This window comes from Taudactylus pleione, unplaced genomic scaffold, assembly GCF_031769625.1.
Source record: "Taudactylus pleione unplaced genomic scaffold, aTauple2 ptg000472l, whole genome shotgun sequence".
Lineage (NCBI taxonomy): Eukaryota > Metazoa > Chordata > Amphibia > Anura > Myobatrachidae > Taudactylus > Taudactylus pleione.
The window spans coordinates 1462995-1484022 of record NW_028284874.1 but is presented as its reverse complement, the minus strand read 5'-3'; the positions used below and the strand labels follow the sequence as shown (position 1 = coordinate 1484022).

Here is a 21028-nt window from a genome sequence, read left to right as displayed (position 1 = left end):
GAGTGTAAGGACACCCGGCGGCTGTGCAGACAACTGCGCACCCTTGACTGTAAAGCAGAGATCTTGTCCTCCGTTACGAAGATCCTTTGCTGTCCCGAGTCCAATAAGGCTCCAAGATGCAGAATCCTCCGAGACGGGATTAGAGTGGACTTCTGCCAGTTGATTAGCCAGCCGTGCCGTTGCAGCAGTGCAATGGTCAGGTCCAAGTGGCGTAACAGGAGCTCTGGAGATCCTGCCACCAATAACAGGTCGTCCAAATACGGCAACATGCGGACTCCCTGCAGCCGCAGAGAAGCCGCCATGACCGCCATCACCTTGGTGAAAACACGTGGTGCTGTTGCCAGGCCAAAAGGTAACGCCCGAAACTGGAAGTGGTCGCTGCTGATTGCAAACCTGAGGAACTGTTGATGGCGCCAAAGAATAGGGACATGCAGGTAAGCGTCCTGTATGTCCAATGACACCAAGTAGTCCCCAGGTTCCAGCGCCAGAATGATGGACCGTAGGGTCTCCATCCGAAACTTCGGGACCCGCAAAGACTTGTTGAGTGCTTTGAGGTTGAGAATCGGACGATATGACCCATTGGGTTTCTGTACCAAAAATAGATTTGAATAGAAACCCTGGCCCCTCTGGGAGAATGGAACCGCCACTATAACTCCAGCCTGGAGCATAGTGTGCAATACCTTCCGCAGCTCCGTAGCCTTGTTCCGGTCTGATGGGAGACCCGTGGTGAAGAAGCGAGCCGGGGGTCTGTGCCGGAAGGAGAGGGCGTATCCGTGGGAAACCACCTCCAGAACCCAAGTGTCTGTCGTAGTGGTCGACCAACACTGGGCGAACTGTAGCAGGCGGCCTCCCACCCTGGGATCCCCCAAAGGGAGGCCCGGACCGTCAGGCCGCAGGCTTGTCATCTGGCTTGGGGGCCGGACGTCTGGTACTCCATGCCTGCTTCCGGGGCTTGACCGATTTCTTAGGGCCAGCCTGTCGAGGAAACGACTGTGGTTTGGGCCTGCCCTGGGCCCTAGATGACCGAAAGGACGATGGTCCCGAACCAGAAGGAGCAGCGGCCGACGGGAGACAGGCAGATTTGGCTGCCGCCAGCGTGGCCACAATCTTATCCAGATCCGGACCGAAGAGAACTTCTCCGGTAAACGGCAACGCTTCCAGACCTTTCTTGGAATCTGCGTCCGCCTTCCAGGATCGCAGCCACAAGGTGCGACGAGCAGCTACCGCTGCTGAAGAAATTCTAGACACCAGAGTACTAATGTCTAGAGCCGCCTCGTTGATGTAGGTGGCCGAATCACGGAGATTGCCAATCAACTCCGCCTGATCGGCCGGACAGTCGGATTCAAAAGAAGCCTCTAATGAATCCGCCCAGCGCTCCATCGCTCTGGCAACCCAGCAAATGGCCATAGCCGGCCGTGCTGCCCCCCCTGCAAGGGAATAAGCGGACTTCAGGCAGATTTCTACCTTGCGGTCCGTAGCATCCTTAAGGGAGGACATGGATGGCATCGGCAATGTGGCACTACGGACAAGACGGGTCACGTGAGAATCCACCTGTGGAGGGGATTCCCACTTCGCAAAATAATTATCCGCGAACGGATAAGCCACCGCCAGGCGTCTCTGCGGCTGGTATCTTTTGCCAGGTTGTTTCCACGCCTCCTCTAAATGGTCCACCAACTGACCCGAAAGAGGAAAGACTGTGGCATCGCCCTTCACATCTTTGAAAAAGGCATACTTAGATTTAGCCGCTGGGGGAACTTCGTCCTCAATCACCAAGGCTGTGCGGACCGCCCGAATAAGTCCAGGAATATATACTTTGGACTTAGCATCAGCGTCCTTAGTATGGAGAGGTTCCTGATCGTAAGGATCTAGAATCTCCCCATCATCAGACGTCCCTTCGTCATCCTCATAAGGAGCGGACAGAGACGCCACCGGCCTTTTATGAGACCGCATCACAGACTCCCCTTGCAACACATCCGACAAGTGCTGTACAGAACTCGTCAGGGAGTTAACCCACGCTGGCTCCTGAGAACCCGGGAGCGGGGAAATAGGGAGACTGTGGGGTACCACCAATTGTCGTGGGAACCCCTGCATGGGTGACGACACCACAGACTGCTGGGACAAACCCATCGGAGTAAACGCGGGCTGCGGAGCTAACTGGCCCACTAAAGCTGTTAACGCCTGAGCGAAACAAGCCCAGGGCGGCTCCTGTACCGGTGCTGTAACCGTAATAGGCCGCGCCATGGACAAACACTGCCGGCAAAGGCCCTCCGCGCTACCCTCCCCCTCCGCTAACGGTACTTTGCACGTGGTACACTGTAGCCGGAGGGGAAAATCACTTGCAGACATGATGGCACCACGTATGTGACCTCTCTCACCAATTAAGTATTAAATAGGCGAGAGACCACCCTGCAGCACCGCACCGCAAGGGCTTTAGCAGAAAGAACAGGGACAGTAATAAAGCTGACAGTTTAGAGAAGAAAAGATTACAGGCAGCAGCACTAGCACAGTCACATACAATGCAGAAAAATAACAATTCCTGCACTAACAGCGCTGATCACTCAACTACACAGACACAGGGCCTGGTAGGACACAGCGCTGCATACACAGACCTGACCACAGCGGAGGAGAGGTATGCAGGGGGACCCAGACCACGATGCTTCCTTCCAGCGCTTCCAGCAGCGTTCACCATGCGTTCTGGAGAAGATGGCCGCCGAGGAGCAGAGAGGAGGCTGGCCTGGGGGAGGAGCGCTGCCACAGGACCAGTCGGCAGCATGCAGAGAGGGCTGTGTGCAGCGGGGGAGGCGCCGGCTGTGAGACAGGGAAGGCGCGCTCCCCTGGCATGCATTTAACCCCTGGGACGCCGCAGCGCTACCGCTCTGCTGCGGTCCGCTGTCCCAGGGGGTAGTGGAAGCGCAGGTTGGTCGCCTGGCTCCACGCTGCAGCCAGTCCCCAGGGAGCCCCCTGCCTGGGGACTTAGGACCATGTGATCAGCGGGGACCCACCGCGGGACCCCGCTGCTTACCTCTGTCCCCCTTGAATCCGGCCATGGTCCGGAGCATCTGGGGTCACCGCTAGCTGTGACCCCAGACGCCCACCAGCATCCCCGGATCAGTACCGGCGTTCTGGTACCGGCGGGGTGTAGGGAAGACAGCATGGACGTCAGGACTGACTGTCCATGCTGTTCATCCAGTTGTGCAGCCACAGCTTCAGGGGCTCTTCTAGCCCCCACTCCAACAGGTGCACCCGACTCCGGCCGGGCACCAAACTAAACTGAGGTGCCTTGGCTCGGGGGCGGGGTATAGGAGGGGGACCTAGTGCATCCTGGGAGGCTGAAAGCTTAACTCTTTGGTGCCCTGCGACTGACGTCACACCTATACCCCAAGGTATCCTGTGGATACCCTATGGACCCTGAAGTAGAAAATATTATTATTATACAGATATATTCATAGCAGACCTAAACAATTTAACAAAGACACAGTAACTGGGGCCCATTTTTGAATAACTGGAATGACAGAAAAGGGCACTAGGAAAGTGCAGGAGGGAGAGTTGGCACCTAACATTGATAGTCAAGTTCACTGAGGTCCAAAGGCATAACTAATAATCTTCCGATTCTGGCCTATGATTCTACTGATGGCTTCTAAAGTCTAGTACAAAGGTCCCCAAACGCAGCTCTTAAGGCAACCCAACAGGCCAGGTTTTAGAGATATCCATGGTTGATCACAGGTGGTTAAATCAAATTGACTGAGGCACTAATTAAGTCATCTGTGGTCTGGCATGGATATCCTTAACACCTGGACTGTTAGGGCGCCTTGAGGATCAAGTTTGGGAACCTCATTTTTCCACCCAATAGGACTGCAATTGCCGGGATAGAAGGGTATCCAAGTAAAAAAATATTGTCCTCTAATCTTCTACACCAGTGGTGTCAAACTCGGGCCCTTCAGCTTTTGTGGGACTACATATCCCAGCATGCTTTGCCGCAGTATTAGCATGCGCTAACAACAAGACTGTGGCACTGCATGCTGGGATGTGTAGTTCTACTGCAGCTGGAGGGCCAGAGTTTGACACCACTGTTCTATACAATACAGGGAAGGGTTGACCTAGATCAGAGTTTCCAAACCTCATTCCTTAGGGAGCACTAACAGGGCATGCTTCCCATTTTTCCTAGTTGGGGCATTCATTACTGGCTAACACGTTTTAAAAGATCCACAGGTGGAACTAATTATTTCACTTGTGATTCTGTGAGGAGACCTGGAAAACATGCACTGTTAATGTTCCCTGAGGAATGAGTTTGGGAAACCTTGCCCTAGATGGTCAGTCAGCTGGTTGTTATTTTTATTCCCCAGTTTATTTTTAGTTTTCCAAAACGGAGCTGAACAAGAAAGGCCATCATTATAGAATTACATTTCATGCCCCATTACATGGCTTAGAACCATTAGAAAGCCCTTTGTGCCTAAGATTATATGTTCCACACATCGATCTTGCCGTCTCATTAGACACGCAATGCACTGGCCTTGCCCTAGTTTAGAGGGGAAGCACGCATTTTCACAAATGGGGCCTTCCTGGCAGTAGAAGGAATAGGTCACAGTGATCCCTGAGAGGTGTGCTAGACAAAAAAAAAAAAAGTCAAAATTCTCTGGGACGACTGGAAATACTGGGAAATCTGGGACCGTCGGCAAAAACTTCTATGGGGCAGAAAACTTCACCGCTAATCTGGTCAGAATACTTTTTACCAGCAACGGTCAATAGTCGTACTTGATCCGTTTTCGAGTTCTGGGTTTGCCAAGAACGCAGATTACAAAGACCAGAGAAGACTTCATGTATCGAGCCCTTCAGAAGAGGAAAACAAATTAATTTTGTTGTGAAAGATCCATCTGGGTTGTTCTTTGAGACACAAAGCAGACTTTCAAATTGCCAATTCAGCCTCAAAATAACGGGGTAAAAAAAAAAAAAAAAAAAAAAAGACTTTCGGAATATTTTGTCTAGATTTGGATAAAGAAGGAAACAAATGGTGACTTTCTTGGAACCGCTCAGATACAGATGAATAGACTGGCATTAAAATCGGATAATACGGAGTAGGATGGGGGAAGGAAAAAGCAAAAAGAAAAATCCAACCTCCCGTCGCACGTTATTTGTCTGAGAACAGTCTGTGCTTTAATAAACTAAAGGCTGGCTGAACAAGGGAGGTTTTAACAAAATTGCCATCAATTACCGTGACAGGAAGAGAATGACTTTTCTATAACCGTTCAGTTCTGACTTCGGTCCCCGGCCTCCCATTACCATACGAATACCCCCATTTATTGTGCAGATACATTCAGATAAATACATGCCAGAATAAGAACATCTCGCAGGACAAGTGCCAAACGGCAACTGGTGATACAGCGAACATTAGAAGTAACCTTGGTGACACTGGCTGGCTGTACTATATAGTAGTAGGGATCTATATAACTAGATAGCATTAACTGCGTGCCCTCCAGGTTGACAGCTGAAAAGTGTCAGGCAGCTATTCTAGGGGTCCAATGGCACCCATAAACCTTGAGGAATGACAATCTAACAATAATAGCGCCGATAGCCTAACCCGGACCAATGATATACAAGACAAATTAATAAATGTAATCTATTGTGTGATAAAAGGATAGCTACCGTATATACAAATAGGTCCTATATAGAGGTCATAAATAGAATCATAGATACAATAAAATTAGTTAATACATGACTTTCCACAAATTCTCTCTGGAATATACTGGTTGAGTATCACATATCCGAAATGCTTGGGACCAGGGGTATTTTGGATATCGGAATATTCTGTATTTTGGAATATTTGCATACCAAAATGAAATATCTAGATTTGGGTCCCATTCCCAAAACACAGAATGCATTTATGTTTCATATACACCTTATACACTCAGCCTGCAGGTAATTTTATACAATATTTGTAATAATTTTGTGCCTTAAACAAAGTTTGGGCACATTGAACCATCAAAAAGCAAAGGTTTCATTATCTCAGTCATGCTAAAAATATTCCGTATTTAGGAATATTTGGATATGGGAGACTCAACTTGTACTGAATAAAACAATGGTGTTGAGACTTCTAAATGCAACTCATCAACACTGGACAAGGTAGTCTAAACCGATAAATACGACAAATGCCTGATCTGTTTCCAAGAGTGTTTTGTATTAACTCATTTTATTGTATGAGTGATTCATGTCCTCTATAGAAGACCTATGTGTATATAAGATAGCTATCCTTTTATCACACAATAAAATTACATTTATTAATTTGTCTTGTATCTTATTGGTCCGGGTTAGATGATTGGTGCTATTATTGTTAGATTGTCATTCCACAATCTATACAAGTAGGAATGCACAAACCATATTCTTGGATTCAGACAAAAAGTTACACAGAAAAGAAAAAAAAAAAGCAATTAATATTTAACAGCTGAAACCAGTAGCTGCTCTCTAAACTAAAATTAGGGCTGTACTAAGGCTCTAAGTGCCCCTGGCAAAGTGAAAGACTTTATATACATTATATGTCCAACTGTAGTGTCCCCAAATCACATTGGTGAGGTCCGCTGGTCCACCACAATAAAAACCGTATTTAAAAAAAAAAATCCTGATAAAAATTTTGGTCAAATCCACTTTTGACTGGCACATTGTACTTCACTAATGAAGTCTGTATACCACCTTGTCCTTTTGCAAGCAACACATACACACAGACCTTTGTAGAGGGTAGTTAGAATCAAATTTTGATTCAGAATATTTGCCCTGGACGCTTTCAGCTGCTATAACATCTCCTAAAACTTGAAGTAGGAGTTTTGCCTGAAATCATCAGCTGAAAAATCAAAACACACAGTTGCGGCCATTGGACAGATTGTTTTCTGTGTCAAAACCTATCATGGCAATATTTGTATCCATGGAAACATCCATGCAGTCCAGTTTGTTTCCATGGTTACAAGTATTGCCAAAAGAGGTCAGTAGCTATTCAAATCCTTTCTGCCAAATGGTGACAGCAGTGAGTCTTTAACATGCAATTTCAGACAGATGTCTGAAGTGTTCACAGTAAGCTGTAGGACCACTCATTAGGATTTAATATGTATGGTCATTTTAGAGTGGAGACACAATTTTAATTGTGCCAATAACCTGCAGATTTGAGGGAGCCATTTTGTGCACCAAACCCAATATTCATAAGAACACAGCTTATCCATTCGTAAAGAGTTACATTGTAGGAATTAATATACATGACTATGCATGTAAAAGACTTATGTACTGCAGTGGAAAACATGGATTCTTATGATGATCCATTCTCTGCTCTGTATCAAAACCTTTCCAGCTTAAAAGGTCAGTTTAAATATTTGCATAAAATACATCAACTCAGAGAGCCCTGCAACATTCTGGATCCGTCATGAAAAAAAAAAAAAAATGCATTACATGACCCTTATTAAGGGTTTACATAATTCCTGCCTATTGTATTTGCCTCTCCTCCAGGAGATTTCCCCCCGCCCTCCCCCACACAAAAAACAGCAATTTGCTACAAATGGTGCCATCATGCCACTGCCCACTACCATACACTAGTGGGGTGGGATGTGGGAGGGTGACCTACCCGCCCAGGACTCCCCGGAATTTTTTAAAAAAGCGTAGGAGAGTATAGTTTGAAGGACAAGCTGGAAATATATGCTTCCCCCCCCCCTCCCCCCATCAAATAGAGCTCTGGTGGTACCGCCAAGAATCACCAGAAGGGCGTATTCAAGCAGCAACAGTTGCGGCCAGTAGGTGGCAGTTGGAGAGTGTCACAGATGAGGGAGTCCTGAGCTCCCCATAGGCTGCCATGAGGGTCCCTAAAGACAGTGGTGAGGGGTGCCGTTAAAGGTTGTAGAGTCATCCATGTGAACCCCTTGAAAAGGGGAGGGGGACGACACTACAGGAAATAGGGTAAAAGCGCCTTTCCACAGGGAGAGAGTCCCCATGTCAGAGAGCCTCATGTTACTTAGAGGAGGGAGGCAGAGTCCTCACATAACAGAGACTGCATCAGAAGGGGAGAGTCCCCATGCACGGCGGCAAGTGAAGGGAAGTCACTGCTGTGAAGAGCTGAGTGAGTCATGAGAGACTGTGCTGGTGGAGTACAGAGGTGATGTTCAGCCATCCTGGGCGCCATGCTGATAAGCACTGTGCAGGAGAAAAGAGGAGCGATTATATTTTCCTATGCATGTAATGCATCCGTGCCATTACACCTGCATGAGCTAGCCTGGGCAGAGGATCGGAAACAAAGATCGGTGGACTACCCAACACAGGACCCTCGCAGCTCATGCACATTGACCGGTGGATGGGAAGAATACAGGAGTCGAATCACAATCCAGCCGAACGCAACTGTAGTTCGCACCGCTGCTCAGAATAAGCCTCATTTCTGTCTCTCAATAAACAGGAGCGAGAGAGGGTCTGTATTACATGTGTAACTTCTGCATACCTATTATTTTTTATTTATTTATTACCAGTTATTTATATAGCGCACACATTTTCCGCAGCGCTTTACAGAGAATATTTGGCCATTCACATCAGTCCCTGCCCCAGTGGAGCTTACACTCTATACTCCCTACCACATGCTCACACACACTAGGGGTCATTTAGTTAGGAGCCAATTAACCTATCTGTATATTTTTGGAGTGTGGGAGGAAACCGGAGTACCCAGAGGAAACCCACGCAAGCACAGGGAGAATATACAAACTCCACACAGGTAGGGCCGTGGTGGGAATCGAACCAACGACCTCAGTGCTGTGAGGCAGTAACGCTAACCATTACACAGTCTGTGCTGCATACCTCCCAACCGTCCCAGCTCTGCTGCGACAGTCTCCATTTGGGAGCCTCAGATGGGCTGTAGTACTGGGCCCGGCGTACGCTGTCCTGATTTTGCATGCCTAGATATTGGGAGGTTTGCTCATGCGTATCAAAATTTATTTTTATATTAGCCGAAATGGGATTAAACCAAGCAGTGTGCCTCTGAAATCTAGGCATACTACAAAAGTAAGGGGTGTATTCGCAAAGCAGATATTTTTAGGTTCAGGGACAGACCTAGCAGTAAAGGTCTGTGAGTAACTAAAACTGAAGGCTCTCCATGCAAAACGCTGGAGAAAAGCCTTTATTTAATTTACTAAAAAGACCCATCTATCTCCGCTTCTCGCAATTCAATAAGAAGTTGACCCTGGAGAAATCAGATCTCTGGTTTGTGCCACTTACGGTCGTCCCTTAGTCAATTTATCAAACGGCGAGCAGCTTAGTTTTTGGAGGCAATCTATACCTCGTAGTGGGAGCCGATGAGGCTCCCCTTAACGCCCACCAGTTGAAATCACAATGCACATACACAGACATTAGCCGCAAAACGAATATCACTTTAACCTATCGCCGGCAGGGACCGGGAAGACAACCCTCACTGAGGAACCCAGGCAAGGTTAATTGTGGCAGCACAAATTGGCAGTTAGCAATCCACCAATGATAAATAGACTCCTAGGCATACAGAGAGCAAAGAATCAAATGGGAAAATTTTAACCTCTGCACACACCAGGAACAAAGGAAATAAAACATGAAATAATTCAAAGTAACTTTCTATTCGGGATTATATTCTGAAATACCTGAACCCAAATGCATCCATGTCTCAGACATAAACATTAACTTTTGAGCAGTTCATCTAGAGACTTAAAAATAAATACAGATGCACAGAAATCCAAAATAAGGTAAACTGACATTTTCTGAGGTCTAGATACAGAAATATTGTACAAAAAAAAAAAAAAAAAATTATATATATTTTAATAATGATATAAAACTTTAACATGAAATCCAGAAATAAGACAAAAAAAAAAAAAAAGAAAGGAAGCAGAATCTACGACCATAATGAGCAAACAGATGTATGACGTATGTGCCGGCATTGCAAACATCACTTCCAAGAAGATTACCTCACTGAAGCCACCGACGTGGTCAGGATGTAACGGCTACAAGCTGTACGTGGTGATTCAGAGCTGCAGGGCTCCCGTCATGACAAGTAGCAGCAGTATTTGCTTTTAAAGGCATGTGCACACTTATGCTGGGAAAAGCTGGATGAAAACTAATGCGTTTAATCATTTTAAAAAGTACAGTATTTTGTAGTCCCTGCAGGCTATTTCAGGAACAAAGACAGAAGTTTCCTTAAGGATTTAGCAGCTGAATAAATACACACAAAAAAAAAAAAAAAAAAAAAAAAAAAAAAGGGAAAAAAGGAGGAGGGGTTTGGAGACAAATTATTTCAATAAAATTAAAAAAAAAAAAAAAAAAAAAAAATTCCATTTTTTTTAAGCTCATTACCATATTAATTTTTTCTCTCCCCTTTCGCAAATTTTTATAATTTTTTTCTGTTCAAACAATGGTAAGATTTATGTCCTTAATTTTTTTTTTTTTATTATTATTATATAGGTACTACAGTATATCTGGAAGTCAAAAGCCTCAGCTTGCAGCACAGTTCTCAGTGTGTATTGGCGAAGCCAGGTTACCCAAGCGGCCATAGAATAGGTTATATCCATGCAAAAGAAAAATCTTTAATATCGCTGCATGTAGATAAAAAACAACCCCAAGTCTAAAAATCTGCAGCACGCCCAAGCGGTAAATGGCTACAAGGGCTTGCTGGGATTTGTAGTTCCACTATAGTTAAGAGAATATGCAAAGCAGTTGAGTTTTTTCCCTGACACCCATCACCCCTAATGACCACATTTATTTATTAATAAGCTGGAAGTTATTTTGAAGGGGTTGTGGTGGGGGGGGGGGCGGGGTTACACTGATTCAGTCACTTGGCACCCGAGCAGAGTAGCCGGATTAACCCGTGTGTGGCCACCTTAAAGGACCAAGGCAAAAAACAAATATCACCCTCAGCTGTAGGTGGATAGTACCTGAATGAAGAGCAGGCGCATGAGTGGACGTGCACCAATCACAGAACCCAAATATCCACTCATGAGCTAGCGTCTTCAGCCTGGTACTCCACACTGCCACCGATAAACAATTCACATATGGATGTTGGTATCTAACTAACTAAGAGTTGTGATACATCCCCCAATTATAACAAATGCAGCCTCCCACAAAACCAGCATATGTGTGTATTTGGAAACACTCTGCTGCTGTGAACACCCTTTATGGGGTGCTAGGGAAAATGTGCCAGAGTTCTGCACCCACTGGAATTTCCCCCGAATAATGGGCCAGATTTAGAAGGTGGTCGCTAATACATGCCCGGCTAGCATTTATTTCTGACTCGCTTGCGAGCAGCGGACAGCGAAAGCCATGGGACGCCCACTTTCAATATTCATGGACAGTGCAAGTCCGCCAGTGGCCTAAAAAAACACCATCGGCGCACCATCACTATGACCATCGCCACTTACGACGCCCTACGGCTGGGACAGAGGACCTCATTCAGAGTCTGTTGTTGCGGCCGCACGGTCGTACGGGAAAAGGGGCCGGATATGCAAATGATACACTCGCAAGTTGCGTCCCTGAGATCGGATCGGTAGCTGGCCGACCAAGGGGAGGAAGCAGCCGGAAGACAAAAAATACGCCCCCTTCTCGTACGCATTACACGTCATCTCCGGGCATATAAGGATTAATCGAGACCATCGGAACTGGTCGTAGAGCTTAAGGTTGACCATACTCTCTCTTAAGCTCTACGATCATGTCAGTGTAAAAACCTCCCATGTCACATGTGCCATGACACTACTTTGTTAATTATGCACTCCCATAAAACGCCGTTCGCATAATTAGGCACGCCTGCGTTCGGATCTCCACTCCCCCGTTTTCAAGCACCTTCCCCTGTTACCACCCACAAACGCCTCATTCTGTCACTCAAACTACCGACCTGGCTGTGTTCAAGGAGAGAGAAATTTCTGATCATAGCAGCTAGTTTGCGCACGCGCATTGCAAACTTTATGCATGCGCAGTTTAGCGAACATCGGTGGCGTATGACCGTGCGGCCGCTACGACCGGCTCTGAATGAGATCCAGAGTCTCCTTCTGTTTGCGAATGCAGCCGCGTACACCGACACACCCGTGAGATAGCCCTTTTTTGCGTTCACTTCAAAATGCCTCCCAGTCACCTCCTAGGAACGCCCATGGCTGGCCGCTGCCATCGCTACTACAAGTGACACTGGGGCTGATTCACAACGGATCGCAATACTGCGTACGCATGCAGTTCAACTGCGATAGTAAGCAGAACCACTGCGATTTCAGTGCAATCTTAGCACAACATAAGGACGCCCATTTTACCATACGCATATCCGTAATACTTAGCAGAAAAGAAAAACCATCGGTACAATCGAGAACCATCGCAGCCTCACGCACAAGCCCTGACCTTACTCAGGAATTGCTGACAGCCACGTACGCTATGAGACCTCACTGCGTACGGCTTCGCAGTGGATAATTCATGCATGCCCCTGAAACGATGTGTGAACGCACTGGCACGCCTGGGTTCTGCTGACTACCCTCCCCAGTCACCACCCACAAAGTGCACTTCCTGTCAATCACTCTGCGATGGGTCTGCGTAGCCGCTGAGATCAGTCACAATCGCAGCAGCTGGTTTGCGCACTTCAATGCATATGCAGAGCGCAACAATAGGCAGATTGCGTGCGTATTAGCAACTGCGATCCAAGCGAATCAGGCCCTCTGTTTGCAACAGAGATCTCTGCGTACACTAGTGGTAACCTAGTCTTCATTCTAGCACACTGCACCTGTCACAACCCGAGCAGCTCCTTTTTCCTGCCTGGGGTGTCGCTTTCTGCTCTGGTGCTTCTAGCACACTGAGCTAATGCCACAAACTGCTGAGATACCGTCCAGAGTGTGCTAGAAGCACCAGAGAGACACCCCAGGCAGTAAAAAGAGGAACTGGACGGCTTGTGACAGGTTCTGGGTGGTAGAATGAACACAAAGTAGCAAATAATTGCTCAGCTGCACAAACCACGACCGTGTGTCAACCTCTCAATCGGGCCTAATGACAACTAAAAGCCTGTAGCGAAATACTGTTAAAAGGGCTGCTATTATAACACTAGAAGTTACAGACGGGAAGAGAATGGCAGCATCAGTTGTAACACTAGATCTTCTGGCTGCGCAGCCTGTCCCATAGACCAGTTATCTCACATTTGTCTGGCAATTCATGTACCACTAGAGAAGGTCTCAAACTCTTGGACATTAGATTAAAGTACACATACGAGGAACGCAGGACAGGGCTGCCGCCTGGGGCAGGTTACACAAACCTGGGGTCATTCTGTGAGCTGTGGGAAGAGGCTATGGGATCTATTTACTAAGCAGTGTTAGGAGACAGAGTGAAAAGTGATAAGGTGCCAGCCAATCAGCTCCTAATTGTCATCTCACAGGCTGTGTTTGAAAAATGACAGTTGGGAGCTGATTGGCTGGCACCTTATCACTTTTCACTCTGTCTCCTAACACTGCTTAGTAACTAGACCCTATGTCACCACTTCCGGAGTACTGACCTGCAGTATCAGGTCATATGGTGATTCACAGCCTAGAAAATAAAAAGCTACAAAATCGTTCCTAATGACTCACAATAAGTCACTGTAACCTTTACTAGGGATGAATGAGATTGTGCATTACGCAAGACTTGTTATGAAATAAGACAAATCTCTACAGAACAAGGTGTTGCATTAAATACCAAGCATTCCATGCAGTGTGTACACACACACACAAACACACACAAACACACACAAACACTAAAGTTCCCCAAGCTGTAGCAGATCTGGGGCAGGGTGTCAGGAGAGGCTGACTAAACAAGCATGCAGCCTATGAAGCAAGTTTCAGGGGTAACAGTCCACAGATTGCAGTGGGTTTTTTTTCGGCCCTATAGAATGACAGAGCCGGATTCAGAGATCGCAGCTGCAATTTCACACAGAATACAGCTGCGAAAATATGCTGTTTCCAAAGCTCACCTAAGCATTGGGACGCCCACCGCTGCCCTCATCTGTCTGCGACGTTGCTTACCTGCATAAATATAAACATAGAGCGGCCATCTTGCCCTTTTCGCCAGGCCTGATCAGCCGCAAACCCTGCAGGCTGACATGCAGAGGGCCAACAGGTCAGATCCTTACTTGGATAAGGTAGCTCTGTACTTGGGTAGAGGGGCCAGTCCTGCCCGACTTGTAAACCTCTAGCAATTACCCTCAGTGATGCTCATATATACCTCTTTAGCAGGGGAGATATGATCGGGTTCTCCCAGATTAAGCTGGCGCAGGACCTGCCGTGGTACAGAGCTCCTATGAGTTAGGGCAAGGAGTTACCGGAAGGACTAGTAGCCAGAAAGATGGAAGCTTAATGAGAAAAGGTTATTCATTATAATAATAATAAATGCAGTGTAGAGGGGTTAATAATGATTAATGCAGGTGTTGAAGAATGAGGTTAAGGTTGATGCAGGAAGGAGGGGACTAATTAGGTTTAAAATTAAAGGGGGCAGGTTAGCAGTATTATAGCTTTTATAGGGGACCTGTTTATAGTGTTATTAACCTGGCCTAATAAGGCTTGAAGAGGGCAATAATTAAAGAGGGCGATAATTAATGAGTGCCCAGAACAATTGAATTGCAAAACTTGGTGCTCATTATATATCCACGCCCACAACAACTAAATTGCCCCCACTGTATTACAGCATCTGACTTGAGTCGGGTATTACAGTTTGACCTACGGTGGGAATAGCAGGACAAAATGTCCCTTACAGTATCAGTGGGAGTCACCATAGATCTATTAGTTTAGAGTTGACAGATTAATGAGAGTATGGTAAATATCTTTACAAAAAGGATAAAAGTTTAAAATAAATGAAAACAGAAGAATAGTAGCAAGCATCGCAGTACACAGTAGCAAACATTTTATTTTAGCAGACAATTGGCCACACATAAGCCACTGACCTTATAAACCACCAGGGTGTAAGTTTAGATGTAATCCTTCCCATCAGGTTACATAACACTGCTTTACCGAGCAGCAGACAGGACAGGCCATGAGCGAGGGACACTGCCGTTATCTCAGTATACAAATCTCACACAACACAGACCGAACCTGGGGTTCTAAGAGTGACTTCTATAGGAAGCTATGTAGCTGGAGGGTTTTTGTGCAGGGAATTTATGCCACGATGCTAAAAGAGAATGACATTATAAAGGGGTCTCAGACAGAAGTGGCACATTACGGACCACACTGAGAGACCATAATGGTGGCTTCCACTGCACAAATGGAGTAAATGCTTATGCGTTCCACAGGCTGGGGCGGTTTGACTGGGGCGGTACACCTGTAAAACCGTAACGCAGGTGTCCTAAGGCGAGCTCAGGGAGGACAGAAACCTCCCGTGGAGCAGAAGGTATATGGTTATGGTATATGGGCTGGTTCAGTGGAGCATGCATGCAACACTGAACCAGCCCATAAGGCCTGGTTCAGTGTTGCATGCATGTCAAAAAATGGACATACCCAGCGATTATGTGCAAACTGTACATTACCAATGGTTCTCTGCATCCATGAAACGGACGTTTCTGGGTTAAGGGGTAACAATGCCAACGCACGCAAGAGACTCTCATGGGAGTGCAGCCAGAGTTCCGCGCCATTATGAGGTGTGCGCTCAACGAAGTCGCGATTCAGATGGATCTTTTGCACACAGCATGGAGTATATGTGTAAGTGGCAATATTAATGGAGACGGTGGCAGCCGCAGAAGCAGGTGGGTGGCAGGGCCATGCGCGTGAAGCTGCGCAGATCGCGACATTACCATAAATCTGGCTGCGGCCGTTCAGACTTGTGCGAGATTCACAATTAGGCCCAAATTGCCCACAAAAAAACCCCACAATAATGATAATTTAAGTGACTCGACCCGTACAGTGAGGCTTTGAGGACGCTACGAAGTACGAGGTCTACGCATATTTTTAAATGAAAATTGCTACTACAATACCAGAGCGTATGACCCTGTAAGGTTAGAAATGTAACCATCAGCACATTCATTTTCCAGATACAGTGAATAATTGTGTACGAGATTACAGTACGGTTATAAAGTTTCCAATCACCAATGACCCCCCTCCCTCCTCTTCTACAGAACCACAAAAGACACCAGGAAGAGTCATGCAAGGACAGAATGCCACGCAGGTCCTCGTACTGTACTTTATCATGCTGCAAGAAGGGAGAGTAGGCCTGACTCAGCACAGACGTCACATCCCATACTTACCACAGAACAAACAATAGGATTTCACAGGACGGCAGCATTTACAACGGGGCTGAAGGGAATCTTTGTAACAAGACTACTTTGCCTCTTTGGAGAACAAAAAAAAAAAATAATAATAATTCAGGTCCGGGTTGCAGGATCGCATTGCAGGGATTTCATGTTTATTCAGGTTTTAAAACCCAGCCCTGAGCTTCACACGCTACCATGGAAACAAGACGCTTCATAATGGGGTCAGTAAACAAGGAATAGGGATTACTTCACTTTGGGAAGGAAAGGCGGATTTAACTTCCTCCGGGCTGATGCTTTCCAGTAACAAACTTCAGCACAAGGGCAAATGGAAGACAAGGCAACAGAACAAATCAAACAATAAGAAAAAAAAACAAAAACACGGATGTACATATGGTTAACAGCTGGATAAATAGCAGTTTCGTGTATTCTTAATGAAACCTAACTATATAGATTTGCAACCTAAAGCTCGGTATACACTAGGGGGTCTATTACTAAGCAGTGTTAGGAGACAGAGTAAAAAGTGATAAGGTACCAGCCAATCAGCTCCCAACTGCCATCTGTGTTTGAAAAATGACAGTTGGGAGCAGATTGGCTGGCACCTTATCACTCTGTCTCCTAACACTGCTTAGTAAATAGACCCCTGAATGATGTATGTACCCAGCGATGGCACAATATATAGGGCAATACTTAAACACTGCACAATCTGGTGTACGACCGCCCGCTAGTGTTCCCCGGCCGCATCCAGAAGCATGGTATCAGCCGCCGGTTCTTGTGATCTGCCGTGCATGCATAGCCGATCGCAAGACATGCGACCGCGCGTACACACTGGACGATCTGTCTCAAAACGACAAATCATCCAATATACCATCTAGTGTGTACCCAGCACCCTTTATAGAACTGAGCAGTACGCTACAAATTACAAAGAGATTTGCCTTAATACACGTAAACACCCATATACCACTATGCATGGCACACCGACACAAAGAAAGGAGAAGAATTAATAAGGGAAAATTGTTGGGACAGAAATCAAATTTTCTTGAATTAGAATAAAATATTTTCCTGCAAATTAATTTTAACACAGCAGTAAAATTATTATTACCAGTTCTTTATATAGCGCACACATATTCCGCAGCGCTTTACAGAGAATAGTTGGCCATTCACATCACTCCCTGCCCCAGTAGAGCTTACACTCTATATTCCCTACCACATGCACACACGGGTTAATTTTTGTTGGATATAGAGATAGATATATATCACTAGTATCTATATATTAGGGGAGGATAAATCTTCACAATACCGGTGACTAAGGGTTACGTCGCGTCCACGTAGAGCTGCCACTGAAGGTTTTATAGATTAAAAAGCACGATTATGTACATCTCTCCCGGAAAGTTTACAATCTAGCATTTACGAACAGGCCATGCACATTTCAGCAGCACAAGTTAAACCAATTAATGACCATCCAAAAATCATGAACATACCATTTTATGCTGTATACATTTCTACCAGCGTAAATCATTCCAGTGCTCCTGGGATGCTGATCTACATCCATTCAGCCTTATTATACCCACTACATCCTATCACAAGCCCATGCTTACACACTGCAGGACGGTAACAGATGTTGGAGCCTCCCATCCCAACGCCACAAGATAACCCAGGATAGAGTGTGATGGATAGCCCGGCATTGTATCACCAGTAGACTGTCAGCTTAGTGGCTCAGGGAAATTACATTACAGTGGTTCATTATATCAGAAAGCAAATGAAAAGAAATAATAATAATAATAATAATAATAATAATAATAATAATAAATAGGTTTTTGCTTTTCTTCAACCGATAATGCAGAAAATGAGGTCAGAGGAAGGAAGAGGGGACAGGATGCAGAAGGAGGGGACAATGGGGGGGGAGGGGGGATTTTGGTGCAGACCCCCAGATTCTCCTATCGTGTGCTTGGAAGAGGGCATATCTGCCTCCCACCCCCTTCCCTACCTGCAATGCTCGGGTTTCTGTTTACAAGGAGCACACAGCAGAGTGGCAGCAGCTACCCTCAGCGGCAGACCCCAACCGCTAGGAACAGAGACCCCTGCAGAGCCCCCCAGTGCTGCAGCAGAGCCCCCTTCTTGCTACAGAACCCCCCCATCTCCAGGCGCTGAGCCCCCTGCCCGCTGCAGTGCCTCCTTAGTGGCCCCCATCTCCGGGCGCTGAGCCCGCTGCAAAGCCCCCCCCCCCCCATCTCCAGGCGCTGAGACCCCCAGTGGCCTCCATCTCCGGGTTCTGATCCCCCTACCCGCTGCAGAGACCCCCTAGTGGCCCCCATCTCCGGGCTCTGATCCCCCTACCCACTGCAGAGCCGCACACAGCACTGCAGGGTGTGAGTGGGGAAGGGGCACCTGTCAGTACGAAAATGCACAGGAATCAGAGGCTTTATAATACACTGCAGCAGGGGGGGGGGGTCCCTATGCCTCCAGTCACCCCCTGCACACCAGTAACACTCCGGCACACATACGGTTACCGGACACGGCGCTCTATACACATTACACGCCGCATACCTTCCTCCGTGCGCCCGAAGTGATCACTGACTCCGCTCCCGGCTCTGACACTGCGCACTGCTCTGACTCCTTCTCGGTGATCAGCCGTCCGGGCACTGAGGCTGCATGAGCCGGGCCAGTCTGTTTATCAATGTGCAGGGCCCTCCCCCTGGCTGCAAGACGTGTGACAGACCTCCTTCACCTTCTCATACATATTACATACCTCCCTCCTCTCCTCATACATATTACATACCTCCCTCCCCCTCCTCATACATATTACACACCTCCCTCCCCCTCCTCATACATATTACACACCTCCCTCCTCCTCCTCATACATATTACACACCTCCCTCCCCTTCCTCATACATATTACACACCTCCCTCCTCCTCCTCATACATATTACATCATACCTCCCTCCCCCTCCTCATACATATTACACACCTCCCTCCCCCTCCTCATACATATTACATCATACCTCCCTCCCCCTCCTCATACATATTACACACCTCCCTCCCCCTCCTCATACATATTACATCATACCTCCCTCCCCCTCCTCATACATATTACACACCTCCCTCCTCCTCCTCATACATATTACATCATACCTCCCTCCCCCTCCTCATACATATTACACACCTCCCTCCCCCTCCTCATACATATTACATCATACCTCCCTCCCCCTCCTCATACATATTACACACCTCCCTCCCCCTCCTCATACATATTACACACCTCCCTCCCCCTCCTCATACGTATTACATCATACCTCCCTCCCCCTCCTCATACATATTACACACCTCCCTCCCCCTCCTCATACATATTACATCATACCTCCCTCCCCCTCCTCATACATATTACACACCTCCCTCCCCCTCCTCATACATATTACATCATACCTCCCTCCCCCTCCTCATACATATTACACACCTCCCTCCCCCTCCTCATACATATTACATCATACCTCCCTCCCCCTCCTCATACATATTACACACCTCCCTCCCCCTCCTCATACATATTACACACCTCCCTCCCCCTCCTCATACATATTACATCATACCTCCCTCCCCCTCCTCATACATATTACACACCTCCCTCCCCCTCCTCATACATATTACATCATACCTCCCTCCCCCTCCTCATACATATTACACACCTCCCTCCCCCTCCTCATACATATTACACACCTCCCTCTCCCTCCTCATACATATTACACACCTCCCTCTCCCTCCTCATACATATTACACACCTCCCTCCCCCTCCTCATATTACATCATACCTCCCTCCCCCTCCTCATACATATTACACACATCCCTCCTCTCCTCGTACATATTACACACCTCCCTCCCAATCCTCATACATATTACACACCTCCCTCCCAATCCTCATACATATTACACACATCCCTCCCCCTCCTCATACATATTACACACATCCCTCCTCTCCTCATACATATTACACACCTCCCTCCCACTCCTCATACATATTACACATCTCCCTCCTCCCCTCATACATATTACACACCTCCCTCCCAATCCTCATACATATTACACACTTCCCTCCAGAGCTGGATTTAGACCTCATTGGGCCCTAGGCAAAATACCGGTTTGGGGCCCCCCACCCTCAAACAAACCTGAGCATATATTACAGTAGGTGTAGCTGGAGCAAGATACACACATCAAATTATAGTTATATAATATATATTATATATATATATATATATATATATATCTAAATAAAAAATTATGTATTTAGCGTGCTCTAATCAATGCCACTACTGTAATAAATGCAGTTATTATATTAGGTGTAATCAAGTACACAGTGTAAGCACTAATTTAGAAAACATGCGCATAAAGGCCCCCATACACCTACCAACAGACTGTCGGATCCTACGATGGGATCGGAAACACCAATCCGCCAGTCATTATATATGTTAAATATCACCGATTTGGAAATCATAATCAATGGATTGCAGGATCGCGGTGATCTAATGCTAGTGTATGGGCACTTTATGGCAAAACATCAAATAAGACACTGATTAATACCACTTGCGCATACGCATACACACAGTTATAGATTGGAATTCTATAATGGGAAGAATGGGGAACAAACAGGTAGAGGGAAAAATGGGGGACAAACAGAGGGAGACAGCAGGAGATTTGACAAACAGAGAGAGACAGTAGGATAGGGGACAAATAGAGGGAGACGGGAGGAATTGGGGACAAAGATGGAGATTGGAGGAAAAGAGGGAAGGAAGGAAATAGAGAAGAACATGGTGAGACAGAAGGAGGAAGAACTTAGCGGATATA

At 46.6% G+C, this 21028-nt stretch overlaps 1 protein-coding gene across 1 annotated transcript in view; it reads right to left on the bottom strand.

Moving 5' to 3' along the window:
• The window catches only part of SMOX (spermine oxidase), a 45262-nt gene extending 26395 nt beyond the window's left edge, over positions 1–18867 (bottom strand). The window contains exon 1 of the mRNA XM_088448940.1: positions 18743–18867. The gene's annotated coding sequence lies outside the window, so the exon portion shown is untranslated. The remainder of the gene's footprint in view (positions 1–18742) is intronic.
• Between the last annotated feature and the right edge of the window lie 2161 nt (positions 18868–21028).